The sequence below is a fragment of the Nerophis lumbriciformis genome, unplaced genomic scaffold (assembly GCF_033978685.3).
Source record: "Nerophis lumbriciformis unplaced genomic scaffold, RoL_Nlum_v2.1 HiC_scaffold_45, whole genome shotgun sequence".
NCBI lineage: Eukaryota > Metazoa > Chordata > Actinopteri > Syngnathiformes > Syngnathidae > Nerophis > Nerophis lumbriciformis.
The window spans coordinates 24,498-50,000 of NW_027316587.1; the positions used below are offsets into that span (position 1 = coordinate 24,498).

At 43.3% G+C, this 25,503-nt stretch overlaps 1 long non-coding RNA gene across 1 annotated transcript; it reads right to left on the minus strand.

Moving 5' to 3' along the window:
- Positions 1-749: 749 nt before the first annotated feature.
- Positions 750-18,280, minus strand: LOC140677789 (uncharacterized). The gene is made up of 3 exons (XR_012049576.1): positions 18,139-18,280; positions 1,070-1,433; positions 750-982 (listed from the first exon to the last, which is right to left on the minus strand). It is a non-coding gene; the product is annotated as an uncharacterized lncRNA (long non-coding RNA).
- Between the last annotated feature and the right edge of the window lie 7,223 nt (positions 18,281-25,503).

A 25,503-nucleotide genomic window follows, 5' to 3' on the forward strand; every position in this document is an offset into this window, starting at 1 on the left:
ATGACGCGCTAGCTGTCCAAAGTTGGGACCCAGGGTGGACCACTCATCTGTGCATCAGTTAGGTCAGCAGCACAGAGATGTCTGTCTCCACTCAAAATGATCTCTTGCTGGCCCCACTATGGACTGGACTCTCACACTATTAACTAGATCCACTATGGACTGGACACTCACAATTTTATGCTAGATCCACTCGACTTCCATTGCAACCTTGCTGCTGCTCTCTTGGCCAGGTCTCCCTTGGAAAAGAGATCTTTGATCTCAATGGGATTTTACCTAGTTAAATAAAGGCTAATAATAATAATAAACATTATCCTCCGAGGTTTCTCATTGTCATCCCATTGGGTTGAGTTTTTTTCTTGCCCTAATGTGGGATCTGAGCCCAGGATGTCGTTGTGGCGTGTGCAGCCCTTTGAGACACTCGTGATTTAGGGCTATATAATGAACTTTGATTGATTGATTATGAATAATGTAATGAACGAATAACATTGTGTGAGAGTTGGTTATTGTTGTTGCAGTGCATGGTGTAAGAATGATAAATTAGTAACACGAATGAATCAATAAATACATAGATAAGTGTGTAAGAGTTGTGTAGTGTTATTGCGGTGCATGGTGTAGTAATGATAACACATGAATGAATGAACACATGAAAGAATATATAATGTGTGACGAGACAGCGGGAGAAGAAGACTGCAGAGAGGCGATGATGTCGTTAGCTGTCAGCGTGTTTATTGACAGCTCAGTATGTGAGTGCAGTGTGTGATTAGCTTAAAAAAGATGTAGTGTGACTATGTGCAAGTATTATCTGAGCGTGGTCACCAGAGGGTGTTGAGTGTGCGTGTTGAGATCGAGGCAGAAAAGCAGGCTCGGACATCAGAGGGCAGGCGGATGGTCAAGGACAGGAGCGAGGTCTTAGTCCAGGAAGGCAAGGGGGAATCCAAAGGGGGTCCAGGTAGACGAGATACACAGCTCGACGACGAGGAAGCTGGAGGACGACACAACACGAGAGACGGTGAACACGACGGGAAGGGAACACAGGGAGAGAGAGAAGGCTGGAGATGTGTTGGCTTACTGTACTGGGTAGGAGAAGCTACGTTCTGGCACCCGCTGGCTTATGAAGGCTGGTCGCTCATCACGGGCAGGTGTGTTGATTGCAGATCTCTTGCGGAGGCACGCCCGCAGCCGAGAGGGAACCCCCGTTGGTGTGCCCCATGGTACGCTCAAAAGTGTGCACAGCAGGAGGAGAGGCAGCAGGAGTGTGACCAATAACACATTGTGTAAGAGTTGTGTAATGTTGTAGCGGTGCATGGTGTAAGAATGATAAACCAATATTGACCTTGTAAGGGGGGGGTGGAGGGGGGCAATAGACCTTGTAGATGACCAAACCCCCCAATATTGACCTTGTATTGTAGATGACCAGACCCCCCAATTTTGACCTTGTAGATGACAAAAACTATGAGGACACAAATTAAATACAACATTGACCTTGTATTGTAGATGACCAAACCCCCCCCCCCCCCAAAATTGACCTTGTATTGTAGATGACCAGACCCCCCCCAAAATTGACCTTGTAGAGGGGGACCCCCCCCAATAGAGACCTTGTAGATGACAAAAACCATGAGGACACAAATACAATATTGACCTTATTTTGTAGATGACCAGACCCCCCCAAAATTGACCTTGTATTGTAGATGACCAGACCCCCCAAAAATTGACCTTGTAGAGGGGGACCCCCCCAATAGAGACCTTGTAGATGACAAACCATGACAAATTAAATACAATATTGACCTTATTTTGTAGCTGACCAGACGCCCCCAAAATTGACCTTGTATTGAAGATTACCAGACCCCCCCCCCCCCAAAAAAAAATTAACCTTGTATTGTAGATGACCTGACCTCCCCCCCAAAATTGACCTTGTATTGTAGATGACCAGACCCCCCAATTTTGACCTTGTAGATGACAAAAACCATGAGGACACAAATTAAATACAATATTGACCTTGTATTGTAGATGACCAGACACCCCCCCCAAAAAATTTTTTTACCTTGTATTGTAGATGACCAAACTCCCCCCAAAATTGACCTTGTATTGTAGATGACCAGACCCCCCAAAATTGACCTTGTAGAGGGGGACCCCCCCCAATAGAGACCTTGTAGATGACAAAAACCATGAGGACACAAATACAATATTGACCTTATTTTGTAGATGACCAGAGCCCCCCAAAATGAACCTTATTTTGTAGATGACCAGACCCCCTCAAAATTGACCTTGTAGAGGGGGACCCCCCCCCCCCAATAGAGACCTTGTAGATGACAAACGATGAGACAAATTAAATACAATATTGACCTTATTTTGTAGATGACCAGACGCCCCCAAAATTGGCCTTTGTTTGGCCTCCCAGCCGGCCAAACAAAGGCCTCCCAAACAGCCAAACAAAGGCCTCCCAAACAAACAAAGACCTCCCAGCCGGCCAAACAAACACACAAAAGGCCAAAACAGACGGCCAAACAAACACACAAAAGGCCAAAACAGACGGCCAAACAAACACACAAAAGGCCTCCCAGACGGCCAAACAAACACAAAAAAGGCCAAAACAGACGGCCAAACATAAACTAAACAAAGGCCTCGCAGCCTGTCCAACAAACAAAGGCCTCCCAGCCGGCCAAACACAAAAAAGGCCTCCCAGTCGGCCAAACAAACAAACCAAGGCCTCCCAGTCGGCCAAACAAACAAACCAAGGCCTCCCAGTCGGCCAAACAAACAAACCAAGGCCTCCCAGTCGGCCAAACAAACAAACCAAGGCCTCCCAGTCGGCCAAACAAACAAACCAAGGCCTCCCAGTCGGCCAAACAAACAAACCAAGGCCTCCCAGTCGGCCAAACAAACAAACCAAGGCCTCCCAGTCGGCCAAACAAACAAACCAAGGCCTCCCAGTCGGCCAAACAAACAAACCAAGGCCTCCCAGTCGGCCAAACAAACAAACCAAGGCCTCCCAGTCGGCCAAACAAACCAAGGCCTCCCAGTCGGCCAAACAAACCAAGGCCTCCCAGTCGGCCAAACAAACAAACCAAGGCCTCCCAGTCGGCCAAACAAACAAACCAAGGCCTCCCAGTCGGCCAAACAAACAAACCAAGGCCTCCCAGTCGGCCAAACAAACAAACCAAGGCCTCCCAGTCGGCCAAACAAACCAAGGCCTCCCAGTCGGCCAAACAAACCAAAGCCTCCCAGTCGGCCAAACAAACAAACCAAAGCCTCCCAGTCGGCCAAACAAACAAACCAAAGCCTCCCAGTCGGCCAAACAAAAAAACCAAAGCCTCCCAGTCGGCCAAACAAAAAAACCAAAGCCTCCCAGTCGGCCAAACAAACAAACCAAAGCCTCCCAGTCGGCCAAACAAACAAACCAAGGCTTCCCAGCCCGCCAAACAAACAAACCAAGGCTTCCCAGACCGCCAAACAAACAAACCAAGGCTTCCCAGCCCGCCAAACAAACAAACCAAGGCTTCCCAGCCCGCCAAACAAACAAACCAAGGCTTCCCAGCCCGCCAAACAAACAAACCAAGGCTTCCCAGCCGGCCAGCCAAACAAAGGCTTCCCAGCCGGCCAGCCAAACAAAGGCTTCCCAGCCGGCCAGCCAAACAAAGGCTTCCCAGCCGGCCAAACAAACAAAGGCTTCCCAGCCGGTCAAACAAACAAAGGCCTCCCAGCCGGCCAAAGAAGTCTCCCAGCCAGCCAAAGAAAAGTCTCCCAGTCGGCCAAACACAAAAAAGGCCAAAACAGACGGCCGGCCAAACACAAAAAAGGCCAAAACAGACAGCCGGCCAAACACAAAAAAGGCCAAACACAAAAAAGGCCAAAACAGACGGCCAAACAAACACAAAAAAGGCCTCCCAGCCAGCCAAAGAAAAGTCTCCCAGTCGGCCAAACACAAAAAAGGCCAAAACAGACGGCCGGCCAAACACAAAAAAGGCCTCCCAGTCGGCCAAACAAACGTACCAAGGCCTCCCAGTCGGCCAAACAAACGTACCAAGGCCTCCCAGTCGGCCAAACAAACGTACCAAGGCCTCCCAGTCGGCCAAACAAACGTACCAAGGCCTCCCAGTCGGCCAAACAAACGTACCAAGGCCTCCCAGTCGGCCAAACAAACGTACCAAGGCCTCCCAGTCGGCCAAACAAACGTACCAAGGCCTCCCAGTCGGCCAAACAAACGTACCAAGGCCTCCCAGTCGGCCAAACAAACGTACCAAGGCCTCCCAGTCGGCCAAACAAACGTACCAAGGCCTCCCAGTCGGCCAAACAAACGTACCAAGGCCTCCCAGTCGGCCAAACAAACGTACCAAGGCCTCCCAGTCGGCCAAACAAACGTACCAAGGCCTCCCAGTCGGCCAAACAAACGTACCAAGGCCTCCCAGTCGGCCAAACAAACGTACCAAGGCCTCCCAGTCGGCCAAACAAACGTACCAAGGCCTCCCAGTCGGCCAAACAAACGTACCAAGGCCTCCCAGTCGGCCAAACAAACGTACCAAGGCCTCCCAGTCGGCCAAACAAACGTACCAAGGCCTCCCAGTCGGCCAAACAAACGTACCAAGGCCTCCCAGTCGGCCAAACAAACGTACCAAGGCCTCCCAGTCGGCCAAACAAACGTACCAAGGCCTCCCAGTCGGCCAAACAAACGTACCAAGGCCTCCCAGTCGGCCAAACAAACGTACCAAGGCCTCCCAGTCGGCCAAACAAACGTACCAAGGCCTCCCAGTCGGCCAAACAAACGTACCAAGGCCTCCCAGTCGGCCAAACAAACGTACCAAGGCCTCCCAGTCGGCCAAACAAACGTACCAAGGCCTCCCAGTCGGCCAAACAAACGTACCAAGGCCTCCCAGTCGGCCAAACAAACGTACCAAGGCCTCCCAGTCGGCCAAACAAACGTACCAAGGCCTCCCAGTCGGCCAAACAAACGTACCAAGGCCTCCCAGTCGGCCAAACAAACGTACCAAGGCCTCCCAGTCGGCCAAACAAACGTACCAAGGCCTCCCAGTCGGCCAAACAAACGTACCAAGGCCTCCCAGTCGGCCAAACAAACGTACCAAGGCCTCCCAGTCGGCCAAACAAACGTACCAAGGCCTCCCAGTCGGCCAAACAAACGTACCAAGGCCTCCCAGTCGGCCAAACAAACGTACCAAGGCCTCCCAGTCGGCCAAACAAACGTACCAAGGCCTCCCAGTCGGCCAAACAAACGTACCAAGGCCTCCCAGTCGGCCAAACAAACGTACCAAGGCCTCCCAGTCGGCCAAACAAACGTACCAAGGCCTCCCAGTCGGCCAAACAAACAAACCAAGGCCTCCCAGTCGGCCAAACAAACAAACCAAGGCCTCCCAGTCGGCCAAACAAACCAAGGCCTCCCAGTCGGCCAAACAAACAAACCAAGGCCTCCCAGTCGGCCAAACAAACAAACCAAGGCCTCCCAGTCGGCCAAACAAACCAAGGCCTCCCAGTCGGCCAAACAAACAAACCAAGGCCTCCCAGTCGGCCAAACAAACAAACCAAGGCCTCCCAGTCGGCCAAACAAACAAACCAAGGCCTCCCAGTCGGCCAAACAAACAAACCAAGGCCTCCCAGTCGGCCAAACACAAAAAAGGCCAAAACAGACGGCCGGCCAAACACAAAAAAGGCCAAAACAGACAGCCGGCCAAACACAAAAAAGGCCAAACACAAAAAAGGCCAAAACAGACGGCCAAACAAACACACAAAAGGCCAAAACAGACGGCCAAACAAACACAAAAGGCCTCCCAGACGGCCAAACAAACACAAAAAAGGCCAAAACAGACGGCCAAACAAAAACTAAAAAGGCCTCGCAGCCTGTCCAACAAACAAAGGCCTCCCAGCCGGTCAAACAAACAAAGGCCTCCCAGCCAGCCAAAGAAAAGTCTCCCAGCCAGCCAAAGAAAAGTCTCCCAGTCGGCCAAACACAAAAAAGGCCAAACACAAAAAAGGCCAAAACAGACGGCCAAACAAACAAACCAAGGCCTCCCAGTCGGCCAAACAAACGAACCAAAGCCTCCCAGTCGGCCAAACAAACGAACCAAAGCCTCCCAGTCGGCCAAACAAACGAACCAAAGCCTCCCAGTCGGCCAAACAAACGAACCAAAGCCTCCCAGTCGGCCAAACAAACGAACCAAAGCCTCCCAGTCGGACAAACAAACAAACCAAAGCCTCCCAGTCGGACAAACAAACCAAAGCCTCCCAGTCGGACAAACAAACAAACCAAAGCCTCCCGGCCGGCCAAACAAACAAACAAAGGCTTCCCGGCCGGCCAAACAAACAAACCAAGGCTTCCCGGCCGGCCAAACAAACAAACCAAGGCTTCCCGGCCGGCCAAACAAAGGCTTCCCAGCCGGCCAAACAAAGGCTTCCCAGCCGGCCAAACAAAGGCTTCCCAGCCGGCCAAACAAAGGCTTCCCAGCCGGCCAAACAAAGGCTTCCCAGCCGGCCAAACAAAGGCTTCCCAGCCGGCCAAACAAAGGCTTCCCAGCCGGCCAAACAAAGGCTTCCCAGCCGGCCAAACAAAGGCTTCCCAGCCGGCCAAACAAAGGCTTCCCAGCCGGCCAAACAAAGGCTTCCCAGCCGGCCAAACAAAGGCTTCCCAGCCGGCCAAACAAAGGCTTCCCAGCCGGCCAAACAAAGGCTTCCCAGCCGGCCAAACAAAGGCTTCCCAGCCGGCCAAACAAAGGCTTCCCAGCCGGCCAAACAAAGGCTTCCCAGCCGGCCAAACAAAGGCTTCCCAGCCGGCCAAACAAAGGCTTCCCAGCCGGCCAAACAAAGGCTTCCCAGCCGGCCAAACAAAGGCTTCCCAGCCGGCCAAACAAAGGCTTCCCAGCCGGCCAAACAAAGGCTTCCCAGCCAGCCAAAGAAAAGTCTCCCAGCCAGCCAAAGAAAAGTCTCCCAGCCAGCCAAAGAAAAGTCTCCCAGTCGGCCAAACACAAAAAAGGCCAAAACAGACAGCCGGCGAAACACAAAAAAGGCCAAAACAGACGGCCAAACAAACACAAAAAAGGCCTCCCAGCTGGTCAAACAAACAAAGGCCTCCCAGCCAGCCAAAGAAAAGTCTCCCAGTCGGCCAAACACAAAAAAGGCCAAAACAGACGGCCGGCCAAACACAAAAAAGGCCTCCCAGTCGGCCAAACAAACAAACCAAGGCCTCCCAGTCGGCCAAACAAACAAACCAAGGCCTCCCAGTCGGCCAAACAAACAAACAAAGGCCTCCCAGTCGGCCAAACAAACAAACAAAGGCCTCCCAGTCGGCCAAACAAACAAACCAAGGCCTCCCAGTCGGCCAAACAAACAAACCAAGGCCTCCCAGTCGGCCAAACAAACATACAAACCAAGGCCTCCCAGTCGGCCAAACAAACAAACCAAGGCCTCCCAGTCGGCCAAACAAACCAAAGCCTCCCAGTCGGCCAAACAAACAAACCAAAGCCTCCCAGTCGGCCAAACAAACAAACCAAAGCCTCCCAGTCGGCCAAACAAACAAACCAAAGCCTCCCAGTCGGCCAAACAAACCAAAGCCTCCCAGCCGGCCAAACAAACCAAGGCTTCCCAGCCCGCCAAACAAACAAACCAAGGCTTCCCAGCCCGCCAAACAAACCAAGGCTTCCCAGCCCGCCAAACAAACAAACCAAGGCTTCCCAGCCCGCCAAACAAACAAAGGCTCCCAGCCGGCCAAACAAAGGCTTCCCAGCCGGCCAAACAAAGAAAAGTCTCCCAGCCAGCCAAAGAAAAGTCTCCCAGTCGGCCAAACACAAAAAAGGCCAAAACAGACGGCCGGCCAAACACAAAAAAGGCCAAAACAGACGGCCGGCCAAACACAAAAAAGGCCAAAACAGACGGCCGGCCAAACACAAAAAAGGCCAAAACAGACGGCCGGCCAAACACAAAAAAGGCCAAAACAGACGGCCGGCCAAACACAAAAAAGGCCTCCCAGTCGGCCAAACAAACAAACCAAGGCCTCCCAGTCGGCCAAACAAACAAACCAAGGCCTCCCAGTCGGCCAAACAAACAAACCAAGGCCTCCCAGTCGGCCAAACAAACAAACCAAGGCCTCCCAGTCGGCCAAACAAACAAACCAAGGCCTCCCAGTCGGCCAAACAAACCAAGGCCTCCCAGTCGGCCAAACAAACAAACCAAGGCCTCCCAGTCGGCCAAACAAACAAACCAAGGCCTCCCAGTCGGCCAAACAAACAAACCAAGGCCTCCCAGTCGGCCAAACAAACACACAAAAGGCCTCCCAGCCGGCCAAACAAACACACAAAAGGCCAAAACAGTCGGCCAAACAAACCAAGGCCTCCCAGTCGGCCAAACAAACCAAGGCCTCCCAGTCAGCCAAACAAACAAACCAAAGCCTCCCAGTCGGCCAAACAAACAAACCAAAGCCTCCCAGCCGGCCAAACAAACAAACCAAGGCTTCCCAGCCGGCCAAACAAACAAACCAAGGCTTCCCAGCCGGCCAAACAAACAAACCAAGGCTTCCCAGCCGGCCAAACAAACAAACCAAGGCTTCCCAGCCGGCCAAACAAACAAACCAAGGCTTCCCAGCCGGCCAAACAAACAAACCAAGGCTTCCCAGCCCGCCAAACAAACAAACCAAGGCTTCCCAGCCCGCCAAACAAACAAACCAAGGCTTCCCAGCCGGCCAAACAAACAAAGGCTTCCCAGCCGGCCAAACAAACAAAGGCTTCCCAGCCGGCCAAACAAACAAAGGCTTCCCAGCCGGTCAAACAAACAAAGGCCTCCCAGCCAGCCAAAGAAAAGTCTCCCAGCCAGCCAAAGAAAAGTCTCTCAGTCGGCCAAACACAAAAAAGGCCAAAACAGACGGCCGGCCAAACACAAAAAAGGCCAAAACAGACAGCCGGCCAAACACAAAAAAGGCCTCCCAGCCAGCCAAAGAAAAGTCTCCCAGCCAGCCAAAGAAAAGTCTCCCAGCCAGCCAAAGAAAAGTCTCCCAGTCGGCCAAACACAAAAAAGGCCAAAACAGACGGCCGGCCAAACACAAAAAAGGCCAAAACAGACGGCCGGCCAAACAAACAAACCAAGACCTCCCAGTCGGCCAAACAAACAAACCAAGGCCTCCCAGTCGGCCAAAACAAACAAACCAAGGCCTCCCAGTCGGCCAAACAAACCAAGGCCTCCCAGTCGGCCAAACAAACCAAGGCCTCCCAGTCGGCCAAACAAACAAACCAAGGCCTCCCAGTCGGCCAAACAAACAAACCAAGGCCTCCCAGTCGGCCAAACAAACAAACCAAGGCCTCCCAGTCGGCCAAACAAACAAACCAAGGCCTCCCAGTCGGCCAAACAAACAAACCAAGGCCTCCCAGTCGGCCAAACAAACCAAAGCCTCCCAGTCGGCCAAACAAACCAAGGCCTCCCAGTCGGCCAAACAAACCAAGGCCTCCCAGTCGGCTAAACAAACAAACCAAGGCCTCCCAGTCGGCTAAACAAACACAAAAAAGGCCAAAACAGACGGCCAAACAAACAAACCAAGGCCAAAACAGACGGCCAAACAAACAAACCAAGGCCAAAACAGTCGGCCAAACAAACAAACCAAGGCCTCCCAGTCGGCCAAACAAACAAACCAAGGCCTCCCAGTCGGCCAAACAAACAAACCAAGGCCTCCCAGTCGGCCAAACAAACAAACCAAAGCCTCCCAGTCGGCCAAACAAACAAACCAAGGTCTCCCAATCGGCCAAACAAAGCAAGGCCTCCCAGTCGGCCAAACAAACCAAAGCCTCCTAGTCGGCCAAACAAACCAAAGCCTCCCAGTCGGCCAAACAAACAAACCAAAGCCTCCCAGTCGGCCAAACAAACAAACCAAAGCCTCCCAGTCGGCCAAACTAACAAACCAAAGCCTACCAGCCGGCCAAACAAACAAACCAAGGCTTCCCAGCCGGCCAAACAAACAAAGGCCTCCCAGTCGGCCAAACAAACAAACCAAAGCCTCCCAGTCTGCCAAACAAACAAACCAAGGTCTCCCAGTCGGCCAAACAAACCAAAGCCTCCTAGTCGGCCAAACAAACCAAAGCCTCCCAGTCGGCCAAACAAACCAAAGCCTCCCAGTCGGCCAAACAAACAAACCAAAGCCTCCCAGTCGGCCAAACAAACAAACCAAAGCCTCCCAGTCGGCCAAACTAACAAACCAAAGCCTACCAGCCGGCCAAACAAACAAACCAAGGCTTCCCAGCCGGCCAAACAAACAAAGGCTTCCCAGCCGGCCAAACAAACAAAGGCTTCCCAGCCTTCCAAACAAACAAACATACAAAGGCCTCCCAGCCGGCCAAACAAAACTTGAATTTCAGTGCAAATTCAAGTATTTCTATATACACAAACATTTTTTAATTTAGTGCAAATTCAAGTATTTCTCTATCAATACACAAATACATACATATATACACACACTCTTGAATTTGCACTGTAATTCAAGAATTTCTAGATATACAAGACACACACACACATAAAAGAAATGTATATATAGAAATACTTGAATTTGCACTGAAATTTAAGAATTTCTATATATATATATATATATATATATATATATATATATATATATATATATATATATATATATATATATATATATATATAACAAATGTATATATAGAAATACTTGAATTTGCACTGAAATTCAAGAATGAATATATATAACAAATGTATATATAGAAATACCTGAATTTGCACTGAAATTCAAGAATGAATATATATATATATAACAAATGTATATATATATAGAAATACCTAAATTTGCACTGAAATTCAAGAATGAATATATATATAACAAATGTATATATAGAAATACCTGAATTTGCACTGAAATTCAAGAATGAATATATATATATAACAAATGTATATATAGAAATACCTGAATTTGCACTGAAATTCAAGAATGAATATATATATAACAAATGTATATATAGAAATACCTGAATTTGCACTGAAATTCAAGAATGAATATATATATAACAAATGTATATATAGAAATACCTGAATTTGCACTGAAATTCAAGAATGAATATATATATATATGATATATATAGAAATATCTGAATTTGCACTGAAATTCAAGAATGAATATATATATGATATATATAGAAATATCTGAATTTGCACTGAAATTCAAGAATGAATATATATATATATATCTGAATTTGCACTGAAATTCAAGAATGAATATAAATATATGATATATATAGAACTATCTGAATTTGCACTGAAATTCAAGAATGAATATATATATATGATATATATAGAACTATCTGAATTTGCACTGAAATTCAAGAATGAATATATATATATATGATATATATAGAAATATCTGAATTTGCACTGAAATTCAAGAATGAATACATATATATGATACATATAGAAATATCTGAATTTGCACTGAAATTCAAGAATGAATATATATATATATATATATGATATATATAGAAATATCTGAATTTGCACTGAAATTCAAGAATGAATATATATACATATATAGAAATATCTGAATTTGCACTGAAATTCAAGAATATATATGTATGATATATATAGAAATACCTGAATTTGCACTGAAATTCAAGAATGAATATATATATATGATATATATAGAAATACCTGAATTTGCACTGATATTCAAGAATGAATATATATATATAGAAATACCTGAATTTGCACTGATATTCAAGAATGAATATATATATATATATATATAGATAGAAATACCTGAATTTGCACTGATATTCAAGAATGAATATATATATATATATATATATAGAAATACCTGAATTTGCACTGATATTCAAGAATGAATATATATATATATATATATATATATATATATATATATATATATATATATATATATATATATATATATATATATATATATAGAAATACCTGAATTTGCGCTGATATTCAAGAATACACACACACACGCACGCTAAGGCTCATAGAAAAGACTGAACACTTCCTAAGAAGGATGCGGTGGAAAGCACATTTTTTCCTGCACCCTGAAACAAAAGGAACGCAAAAGAAAACTTACGGATTCAAATCTACCAAGAACCCACCCACAGTTGAGGAACTAAAGGATTTTGAGAACGACATGCTCAAAATGATACAATCAGTCAAATTCAAGCCAGTCCGCAACCCACTCCTCACCAAGCTGAAAAATGACAAGGAGCGCATCAAGAAAGTAAACAACCTCATCATAGCTGCCGATAAAACCACAAACTTCTACAGAATGGACATACCAGAACATAACACCTTACTGGACAGAAGCATCACCAAATCATACAAAAAAGCACAACCCAACACTTTACAGAACATCCACCTGGAAAATAAAAGGATCGCGGCTGAACTGGACATTGAGGACAGGGTGGACGCCACAGCCAACAAGGAAGCCTTCATCACATTGAAGGACCACAAACCCAACTTCGCAAATAACCCAACATGCCGACTAATAAACCCAACTAAATGTGAAATAGGAAAAATCAGCAAAATAATCCTGGACAGAGTCAACACAAAAATCAAGGACAAAACACCACTCAACCAATGGAGAAATACAGCAGCAGTAATCAAATGGTTCAACAACATCCAAGACAAACAGCACAACTTTATCTCCTTCGATAGAGGAATTTTACCCTTCCATCACGCAAGACCTACTGACTCAAGCACTAGACTTCGCCTCAATCACAGGCAACGAAAGAAACATCATCCACGCAAAAAACTCCATACTCATCCACAACAGTACACCATGGCAAAAAAAGAACAATTCAACATTTGACGTCACTATGGGAAGTTTTGACGGAGCAGAAACATGTGAACTCGTTGGGAGTTTCCTCCTCTCCCAGCTCGCTAGCCTCAACCTGAACCTTGGTATTTACCGTGATGACGGACTGGCAGTGTGTCGCGCCTCGCTAAGGAGCAGCGAGAATACCAAGAAGCGCATATGCCAAATTTTCAAAGAGAACGGCCTACGGATCACGATTGAAACCAACAAGCACACAGTCACCTTCCTCGACGTCACTTTCAACCTGAGAAATAACAGCTACCAACCATTCACGAAATCCAACACAACACTCCAATATGTGCACCATGACAGCAACCACCCACCCACCACCACGAAAAGAATACCTACCGGAATTAATAAAAGGCTATCGATGCTGTCATCTAGCAAAGCTGAATTTGACCAAGCAACCCCCCGTACCAAAAAGCCCTTGATGAAAGCGGATACAATTTCACCCTCACCTATGAACCCACGCCAGGAAACCAACCAAAAAAGAACAGAAAACGAAACATCATCTGGTACAACCCCCCATACAGCAAAAACGTTTCAACTAAAATTGGCCACAAATTCCTCAATCTGATTGACAAACACTTCCCCAAAGGCAACACCCTAAGAAAAGTATTCAACAAGAACAACATTAAATTGAGCTACAGCTGTATGAACAATATACGACAAATTATCTCAAACCACAACAAAACAATTGCAAATGAGCCGTCGGCCCCCGGACAGAGCGACCCCAAAACCAACAAAGGCTGCAACTGCCGCAAGAAACCTGATTGCCCTCTCAACGGGGGGTGCTTACAAACATCAGTTGTTTACCAATCTAAGGTAACACGCAAGGACATTAACACATCAGACACATATGTAGGATTAACCGAGGGAGAGTTTAAAACCAGATGGAACAATCACAAGGCTTCTTTCAGGAACTAAAACCTGCGGAATACCACAGAACTCAGCAAACACATTCGGGACCTCAAAGACAATAATGTTGAATATTTAATAACATGGCAAATTCTTGCATCCAGCACACCTTACAATAGTGGTAATAAAAGATGCAACCTATGCTTGAAAGAGAAACTGTTTATTATATACCGTCCAGACCTGTCATCCCTCAACAAGCGCAGCGAAATTGTAACAGCATGCCGCCGCAGACGGAAACACCTCCTAGGTAACACATGAGCCAATCACCACGCCCCTACGCCAGCCTGTACCCACCCACTCTGTGCCCTATATAAACCATGGTATGTGAATGCTCCCATTAAAATCTCCTGATGATTGAGGGAACCCCTCATGAAACAGGCCTGTAGAGATGAAGTAGTCTTGTGATTTTTTTTCCCACACACACACATACAAAAGAAATTTATGTATATAGAAATACTTGAATCTGCACTGATATTCAAGAATTTCTATATATAACAAATATATATATCGAAATACCTGAATTTGCACTGATATTCAAGAATTTCTATCCATCTATCTATCTCTATCTCTATCTATATATATATATATATATATGAAATGTATACATAGAAATACCTGAATTTGCACTGAAATTCAAGTATTTCTTATGTGTACATCTACACACGAGGGGCGGCATGGCGTAGTGGGTAGAGCAACCGTGCCAGAAACCTGAGGGTTGCAGGTTCGCTCCCCGCCTCTTACCATCCAAAAATCGCTGCCGTTGTGTCCTTGGGCGGGACACTTCACCCTTTGCCCCCGGTGCCACTCACACCGGTGAATTGAATGACAGGTGGTGGTCGGAGGGGCCGTTGGCGCAAATTGCAGCCACGCTTCCGTCAGTCTACCCCAGGGCAGCTGTGGCTATGAAAGTAGCTTACCACCACCAGGTGTGAACGAATGATGGGTTCTACATGTAAAGCGACTTTGGGTACTTAGAAAAGCGCTATATAAATCCCAGTTATTATTACATACACACATAACACTTTAATTTCAGTGCTTCTCCCAGAACAACCATTCTCCCGAATTTCCATCCGGCCCTGAGTGAGGACAGCCTGTCGTCACGTCCGCTTTTTGTGCCGGCCTCGTCACATTATAACATCTACGGCTTTTGGAGCTCAGTGCACCAACTGCACACACAAGAAGGAGACTATTATATATGTCTCTGTTATCCATAGGTTTATCTATAACCCATAAAGTAGGCAGGCACGGAGATATTTCTCAGCGTGTGTTTATTCCAGCCGGCACGTTAATACACTGACACAACATCCAGATTCCCATCATGCATTGCTTCAAAAGTACGGCAAGTAGTGATGTCCAAACAAAGACTGACAATAGAACGAGGATGGACAATTAAACCCTAAACTCACTCCTTTCCCGCAAATTAAATTTCACCTATGCTACTTCAAAGGCTGTGCTACTGGCTGCAAAGCATTGCACTTTAAAATACAACAATGAGTAGAGGAGTGTTGTGTATGTATATATATGTAAATTATATTAATTATTATATGTATAAGGAATACTTGAATTTGCATTGAAATTCAAGTATATCTTTTGTGTATATATATAAATAAAATAAATACTTGAATTTCAGTGCAAATTCAAGTATTTCTTATATATAATAAAATAAATACTTGAATTTCAGTGCAAATTCAAGTATTTCTTATATATACACATACATATATATACACACACACACACACAAACACTACTCATTGTTGTATTTGAAAGTGCAATGCTTTGCAGCCAGTAGCACAGCCTTTGAAGTAGCATAGGTGAAATTTAATTTGCGGGAAAGGAGTGAGTTTAGGGTTGAATTGTCCATCCTCGTTCTATTCTGTCAGTCTTTGTTTGGACATCACTACTTGCCGTACTTTTGAAGCAATGCATGATGGGAATCTGGATGTTGTGTCAGTGTGTTAACGTGCCGGCTGGAATAAACACACGCTGAGAAATAGCTCCGTGCCTTCCTACTTTATGGGATATAGATAAACCTATGGATGACAGAGACATATATAATAGTCTCCTTCTTGTGTGTGCAGTTGGTGCACTGAGCTCCAAAAGCCGTAGATGTTATAACGTGACTGAGCCGGCACAAAAAGCGGACATGACAGGCTGTCCTCACTCAAGCCCGGCTGGAAATCGAGAGAAATTCGGGAGAATGGTTGTTCCGGGAGAAACACTGAAATTCAAGTATTTTTTATGTGTACATCTACATACACATATACACATAAGAAATACTTGAATTTCAGTGCTTCTCCCGGAACAACCATTCTCACAAATTTCCATCCGGCCCTGAGTGAGGACAGCCTGTCGTCACGTCCGCTTTTCGTGCCGACCTCGTCACGTTATAACATCTACGGCTTTTGGAGCTCAGTGCACCAACTGCACACACAAGAAGGAGACTATTATATATGTCTCTGTTATCCATAGGTTTATCTATAACCCATAAAGTAGGCAGGCACGGAGCTATTTCTCAGCGCGTGTTTATTCCAGCCGGCATGTTAACACACTGACACAACATCCAGATTCCCATCATGCATTGCTTCAAAAGTACGGCAAGTAGTGATGTCCAAACAAAGACTGACAGAATAGAACAAGGATGGACAATTCAACCCTGAACTCACTCCTTTCCTGCAAATTAAATTTCACCTATGCTACTTCAAAGGCTGTGCTACTGGCTGCAAAGCATTGCACTTTCAAATACAACAATGAGTAGGAGTGTTGTGTATGTATATATGTATATTATATTAAAAATATTATTATTATTATTATTATTATTATATGTATAAGGAATACTTGAATTTGCATTGAAATTCAAGTATATATTTTGTGTATATATATATAAATAAAATAAATACTTGAATTTCAGTGCAAATTCAAGTATTTCTTATATATAATAAAATAAATACTTGAATTTCAGTGCAAATTCAAGTATTTCTTATATATACATACATATACACACACACACTCTACTCATTGTTGCATTTGAAAGTGCAATGCTTTGCAGCCAGTAGCACAGCCTTTGAAGGAGCATAGGTGAAATTTAATTTGCGGGAAAGGAGTGAGTTTAGGGTTGAATTGTCCATCCTCATTCTATTCACTGTCAGTCTTCGTTTGGACATCACTACTTGCCGTACTTTTGAAGCAATGCATGATGGGAATCTGGATGTTGTGTCAGTGTGTTAACGTGCCGGCTGGAATAAACACACGCTGAGAAATAGCTCCGTGCCTGCCTACTTTATGGGTTATAGATAAACCCATGGATAATAGAGACATATATAATAGTCTCCTTGTGTGTGCAGTTGCGCACTGAGCTCCAAAAGCCGTAGATGTTATAACGTGACTGGGCCGGCACAAAAAGCGGACATGACGACACCTACAACATATTAAATAAAAACATAGAAAAAACTAGCAGCAGCGGTAAAGTTTAGATCCATGAAGGAAAGAAGTGAATGAATGTTTATAACTGAATACATTCACATATGCATACACATTTGTTTTCTTTTTTTCTTAATGAAGTAACGTTTATGACAACCTTTATCCAAAACACAATATAGAAGAGATATACCATAATTCATAAGTTTTTTTTTTGTTTGTTTTTTTAAAAGGCTTACAAAAAAGTCGGACCCCAAAAATTTACTGTGGGACCCCATTTTGAAAATTCCTAGCGCAAACACTGCTGTCAGAGGAGAAAACTGCTGTATTTAAATAAATATTTATAAAGCAAGTTCGAGTATTGGCAAATGTTCACCTAGTCCCGGCCTTGGCACGCATATACGTGTCCTCTTTTTGGGATTTCACAATATGGTCAGCCTAATTAAAGCAGCTAAGCACAAGATAGAAGCAACCCTTGACTAACACCCTCCCCCTTACACCTCCACGGATCCTAAATAACCAAATGTTAATCAAACGGATTTCTAATGTATATAATTGTTGTTCTTATGCTATCTGAACTCACTATGTTCTCCTCATCCCACCCCCCGGATTGTAAATCATTCAATGTATATACTCTGATTAACTTGTGCGATGACTGTATTATGATGATAGTACATATATATTTGTGCCATGAATTGATTACGACTTAAACAAGTTGAAAAACTTAACCAGGTGTTACCATTTAGTGGTCAATTGTACGGAATATGTACTTAACTGTACAATCTACTAATAACAGTTTCAATCAATCAATCAATAGAAAGCACACGATAGAAAGCATCAACACATACAGTAGAAAGCAAGCGAAAAAGACCAAAGTATTAGTCACTGTGAATAAAAAAAACGTCTTTTCAATCAATCATCAATAGAAAGCACATGATAGAAAGCATCAACACAAACAGTAGAAAGCAAGTGAAAAAGACCAAAGTATAACTCACTGTGAACAAAACCCGTCCGATCCACATCCGTCACAAAAGAATAATGATGAAGCGCCGAAGGAGGAACTCGGGTGGAACTAAATAGAACTAATTAAACGAGCAACAGGTGCGCTCACAGCTGTAGACACGGAGCAGATAGTAAAAGTGCCGTAAAAGACAGAGAGCAAACAGGAAACAGTAACAAAACAAGAGCACCAGGACAGGAAGTGATTTCAAACACAGTAAAAGCAAATATAACCAAAGTGTCAGTAGCACTTCTGACACACACATATATATATATATATACATATATATATATATATATATATATATATATATATATATATATATATATATATATATATATATATATATATATATATATATATATATATATATATATATATTAGACCGAGACGTTATTTTGCGGCCCTCACCTTAATAGGAAAGTGTAATGTTAGTGCGAGTTTTACATGAATGGCGCTTGACAGCGTTGTGTGCGGAGCTGAAGGAATCTACCAATCACGGTGTGGTATATGGCTCTCGAGGGCCGAACATTGACGTCACTTGCGTGATGCAAACAGAGAAAGGTTCTAAATAAAGTATTCTATTTAAGTTACTTTGAATTTACAACCCCCTGGCGCTGCTTTGTACTGTTTTTGTATTTACTTTGATTATTATTTTCAACTGTTTGTTAATGTTGAAATTTATAAATAAAGGTTTATATAAAAAAAGGTTTTAAATAAAGTGGTCCTCGTGTAAAACTGGAGCCTCCGTGTTTGTTATTGTAACCGAGGGTTTATATATGTCGCCTATACTGTATGAAACTACAAAATAACAAACACGGAGGCTCTAGTTTTACACGAGGACCACTTTATTTCCTTTCTTTCAAAAACCTCCGCTTCACCCAACGTGTCACCCTTTCCGCTCTTAGGGCCTTCAAAATAAGAGCTCAAGGCATATACTGTATAACAGCTTATAACAGGAATTTAACATCACAAAGAGGCAAGCCCGTAAAAATAAGTGACATACCTCCCCTCCTACAAAAGCAAACGTCCTTGTTTCAACACAGCAACAGGATAAGTGCAAAAACAACACAGGCAGTTAAAACAAAAAACATAAACCTTTCCCCCCAAATATACAGAGCCTCACACACACAACAACAACAACAACAACAAAAATGTAACCGAGGGTTTATGTATGTCGCCTATACTGTATAAAAGTACAAAATAATGTAACCTATTTTTATGGGCTTGCCTCTTTGTAATGTTAAGTTCCTGTTGTAAGTACCATTTACCATTTAAGCTGTTATACAGTATATGCCTTGAGCTCTTATTTTGAAGGCCCTAAGAGCGGAAGTGGTGACACGTTGAGTGGAGCGGAGGTTTTAAAAGGAAGGATATAAATTGGTCCTCGTGTAAAAGTGGAGCCTCCGTGTTTGTTATTTTGTACTTTTATACAGTATAGGCGACATATATAAAAACCTCCGCTCCACTCAACGTGTCACCACTTCCGCTCTTAGGGCCTTCAAAATAAGGGCTCAATGCATATACTGTATAACAGCTTATAACAGGAACTTCCATCCATCCATCCATTTCCTACCGCTTGTCCCTTTTGGGGTCGCGGGGGTGCTGGAGCCTATCTCAGCTGCATTCGGGCGAAAGGCGGGATACACCCTGGACAAGTCGTCATCTCATCGCAGGTAGAACAGGAACTTAACATCACAAAATGAAAGAGGCTCCGCCCCCTTCCTTCTTTCTTTGTGGACACGCCCACTTTGGTCATGTTCACTTTCATAATGTGTCTTCATGAAGAATGACAGACGTTTATCTTCATCTCAGGACAAAAGTAAACACTCCAAAAGTGTACTTCTCCAAAACACACAAAAAGTACTTGATCATTTCTTCCTTTACTAGTACTTGACAAAGTCGCTTGGAAGTAGGAGTACATCAACACAAGTACCTTGCTAAAATTAACACTCTTTATTAAATTGCAGTATATTCACGTATTTGTTACGTAACATTCAAGTACAAAATGTAAATCAAACATACATTTAGTTATAACATTCTCTTTTTATTACATAATATCAACATTTATTTACATTCAGATATTTAATGATCACACATTCTGTTATTTATTACATTTATTGTTATTTATTCTTTGAAATTGAGCATTCATTCATGTATTCTCAACATGCATATATAAGTATTACATTGTTTTTATTGTACACAGTAGTCATTTTCTACCTTTAAGTACTTATTACTATGATTACTGTTAATAAGTGAAGGGAAAGCAGGTGCCTTGCCCAAGGACACATCGGCAGTGACTCAGATGGCAGAAGCGGGGATCGAACCTGGAACCCTCGAGTTGCTCCACCACCCGAGCCACGCTTTTACCTTCCCCATTAGCATATTATTACTACTATTATTACTAGTATTACCATTAAAATGTGTTTTTTCTTCAATCTTCATCTTGGGAGTTCTTGTCCTGCAGTGAAAATGCAAAGAAAAAGCAACAACAAAAATACACCTTGTTTGTTATTTGTCAACGAAAGCAAAGAAAAAAAGTTATTTTTGCTGGTGTAAGAATAAAATGAAGACGTTTTATAAAATGTGTTTTCATTAAAAACAGTTAGAAACGTATTTTATTTTGGTGACAACAGACTGGACAACTTTGGTTCTGTTAGAACAAACATATAAAAATAGAAGACGGACATTCTTTACAGTATTTCTTTTTCTACAGTGACATGAAAGTAAACGATGTAACAACGTGGACTGGAGTACTACCAAAGTACAGTAGTACTACTAAAGAGAAACAAGTGGACTGCTATGTATGTATATATATATATATATATATACATATATATATATATATACACATATATATATATATATATATATATATACATATATATATACATATATATATATATACATATATATATATACATATATATATATATATATATATATATATATATATATATATTAGTCACAGATGACCATGCTAATTTACGCTCTTGTGTCAGACACTTATTTCAATTTGATGTTTATTTTTTTATTTAATTTATTTTAAATGTTTTAAATTTTGTAATGGTACTTTAATTATTATTAAGTTTATTTATTTATTTTTTTAAATTTAAATCGTTTTGTCATCCTGTTTTAGTCAAATATTAGTAATAACTCTTCAGTTTTAATGAGTGTTGTAATTATACAATGCACATATTTAATGATAATTTTCACATTTTAACTTGATGTTTTGTTGATACGGTACATTCATGTTTGTTGACAACGCCTAGCATGGCTGTACAAGCCAATTCTTGAGTGACAGTCCCTGTTGCACTTAGTGCAAACATGTGTAGAGACTTCCTCCTGCTCCTGCTGTGCGATGGTATTTGCAGTACGTTTCCTCCTGTCTCTCTTCTCCTCTGCGAGCTGGCCTCTCCTCAAATCAGCCTCTGCGATACCCCGTCTCACCGCTTGATGCCAGACATTTCGGTTTTCCGCCTGTATCTCCCAGCTGTCTAGAGGAATATTACACGCCTTCAGATCTCTCTTGCATGCGTCCTTGAACCGGAGGAAGGGACGGCCAACACGTCTGGAACCAGCAGCCAGTTGTCCATACATAATGTCCTTGGGCAGCCGTCCGTCCTCCATCCGGCGAACATGTCCCAGCCATCGAAGACGGCGCTGGCTAAGAAGAGAGTTCATGCTATGGATATTAGCACGCTGAAGAATGACACTGTGTGGAATATAGTCCTGCCAACCAATACCAAGGATACGTTTGATGCACCGCATGTGGAAAGCGTTTAGTCGACGCTCTTGTCTCATGTAAGTAGTCCAGGTCTCGCTTCCGTAGAGTAAAGTGCTGAGAACGCAGGCCTGATACACTCGGATCTTTGTATGTTGAGTAAGAGCGTTGTTTTCCCATACTCGCTTTGCTAGTTTAGCCATGATGGTATTTGCCTTTCCCAGCCTCCTGTCAAGTTCAACATCAAGCGAGAGTTTATTGCTGATTGTCGAGCCTAGGTATATAAAATTATCTACTACTTCTAAAGTGACACCATTCATCTTGATAGCAGGATTTGCAGCACCTTGAACACTGACATTGGTTTTCTGCAGGCTAACTGTAAGTCCAAACTGTTCACAAGCATTCGCAAAACAGTCACTTAGACATTGTAAGGCTTCTTTGGTGTTGGCAACAAGAGCAGCATCGTCTGCAAAAAACATCTCTCGGATTAACACTGACCTCCTTTTGGTTTTCGCACGTAATCTTGCCAGATTGAACAATTTGCCGTCAGACCGTGTGTGTAGATAGACACCCTCAATGGATGTGTCAAAAGCGTAGGACAGGAGTATAGAAAAGGATATTCCAAAAAGAGTTGGTGCTAAGACGCAGCCCTGCTTAACACCACTGTTGATAGAGAAGGAGTCCGAACAAGATCCATCATACAAGACTGTTCCCTTCATGTTGGAATGGAAAGCAATCGACATGCTGAGTAGTTTTGGAGGACATCCAATCTTTTGTAGTAGCTTGAATAGGCCCTTCCTGCTGACAAGATCGAAAGCCTTAGTTACATCTATGAACATCATGTAAAGAGGTTGACCTTGTTCTCTACTCTTCTCTTCAATCTGCCTGACTGAAAATATCATGTCGGTTGTCGATCTTCCAGCCCTGAAACCACATTGGGATTCAGGATAGATACGATCTGCAAGTATCTGTAGCCTGTTTAGGATTATGCGTGCATAAACCTTTCCAACAATGTTCAAGAGAGAAATTCCTCTATAGCTATTGCAGTCACTTTATTCTTCTAAAGTGACACAATAGTGGCATCACGCATGTCCTGAGGTACTCCTTCTTCCTCCCAGCAAAGACACAGTAATTGGTACAGCGGTTTAAGCAGGGCAGGCTTCCCTTGCTTGATAGCTTCAGGTGGAATGTTATCGTTACCTGGTGCTTTGTCAGATGGAAGTGAATCAAAGCTCTACCATTGTAGGCACTTCGTCGAGTTCATTCATAATTGGTAGCTCCTTCGTATAATTTAGAGCAGCATCAGAGACAGTTGTTTCACGGCTGTATAGTTCTGAGTAGTGCTCAACCCATCTGACCATCTGTTCTTCACCATTGGTAATCTTCTCCCCTAGCTGAGATTTAATTGGAGTAGTCCGTTTTACAGCAGGTCCTACTGCTTTCTTTATACCGTTGTACATGCCACGGATGTTACCAGATTCAGCACTCATCTGAATATCTTCACAGAGCTGCTGCCAATAGTTGTTTGCACACTGTCTGGCAATGCGCTGTGTGGAACAACGAGTACTCTTGAGTGTTGCAAGTGACTGAGCATTTGGACATCTCTTGTATGCCAAAAATGCTTTGCGTTTGGCCTCACATATATATATATATATATATATATATATATATATATATATATATATATATATATATATATATATATATATATATATATATACACATATATATATATATCCATCCATCCATCTTCTTCCGCTTATCCGAGGTCGGGTCGCGGGGGCAGCAGCCTAAGCAGGGAAGCCCAGACTTCCCTCTCCCCAGCCACTTCGTCCAGCTCCTCCCGGGGGATCCCGAGGCGTTCCCAGGCCAGCCGGGAGACATAGTCTTCCCAACGTGTCCTGGGTCTTCCTCGTGGCCTCCTACCGGTCGGACATGCCCTAAACACCTCCTTAGGGAGGCGCTCGGGTGGCATCCTGACCAGATGCCCGAACCACCTCATCTGGCTCCTCTTGATGTGGAGGAGCAGCGGCTTTACTTTGAGCTCCCCCCGGATGACAGAGCTTCTCACCCTATCTCTAAGGGAGAGCCCCGCCACCCGGCGGAGGAAACTCATTTCGGCCGCTTGTACCCGTGATCTTGTCCTTTCGGTCATAACCCAAAGCTCATGACCATAGGTGAGGATGGGAATGTAGATCGACCGGTAAATTGAGAGCTTTGCCTTCTGGCTCAGCTCCTTCTTCACCACAACGGATCGATACAGCGTCCGCATTACTGAAGACGCCGCACCGATCCGCCTGTCGATCTCACCACCCACTCTTCCCTCACTCGTATATATACATATATATATACAGTATATATATATATATATATATATACTAGTGATGGGTTGATGAGGCGTCATGAAGCGTTTTGACACATTGCAAAACTGTACTGATACTGTGTCGATACTGTGTGACTAAATACTGACATCTGCTGGACATTAAAAATCCCTACAGGCAACCTATGGACCGACTCAACTGACACTGATTTTATGACCTAGTATATACAATAATATAAACCAAGTCATTGTATTTCATTTAGGATTATTTCATATCTTCATTTAAATAAAAATATATTTTTATCTTTTTTAGATACAGTCAAAAAATATGAACATGTATAATAACATGGAAATCTAAGAGAATGTGTTGTGAATGAGGATGTTTGTGGACTGGGATTTTTTTAAATTAATTCTTTACACATTTTTATTTAAAAAAAAGTTTTTCCAACGTATTCAATTTTAGACGATTTCTTTCATTGATTGATTGAGACTTTTATTAGTAGATTGCACAGTGAAGCACATATTCCCTACAATTGACCACTAAATGGTAACACCCCAATAAGTTTTTCAACTTGTTTAAGTCGAGGTCCACTTAAATTGATTAATGATACAGATATATAACATCATAATACAGTCATCACACAAGATAATCATCACAGTATATACATTCAATTATTTACATTATTTACAATCCGGGGTGTGGGATATAGAGGGGGGGGGGGGTTAAGTTTGGTTGTTATCAACACTTCAGTCGTCTCTTCTTAGTTATTATTTCTCCGGCTGTAGAAAAGAGCCGCTCACAGGGCACAGAGGAGGCGTCAGTGCGACACAGTTGGCGTATCGGTCACGTGACCAAAACAGCTCATGATCGGTCACGTGACTTTCTAAAAGCGGTACGCGCACCGACACAGGGTTTCGCTCTATGAGCTCGACGCATGCGCCGATGCATCGGTGTTGCCGGACCCATCACTAATATATACATATATATATATACACACATATATATATATACACACATATATATATATATATACATATATATATACACATATATACATATATATATACACATATATATATATATATTGTATATATATATATATATAATATATATATATATATATGTGTGTGTGTGTGTGTGTGTGTGTGTGTGTATATGTATATATTATGTTATGTTATTTTCATTTATTATGCGCCCCCTAACCAACTGTTACATCAGCCCAGAGCGCAGCCTGAGTGGAGAAACAAAACAAAACAAAAATAAAAAATAAAAAAAATAAAACAGAAACAGAGACTGAGACACACAAAAGAATCTA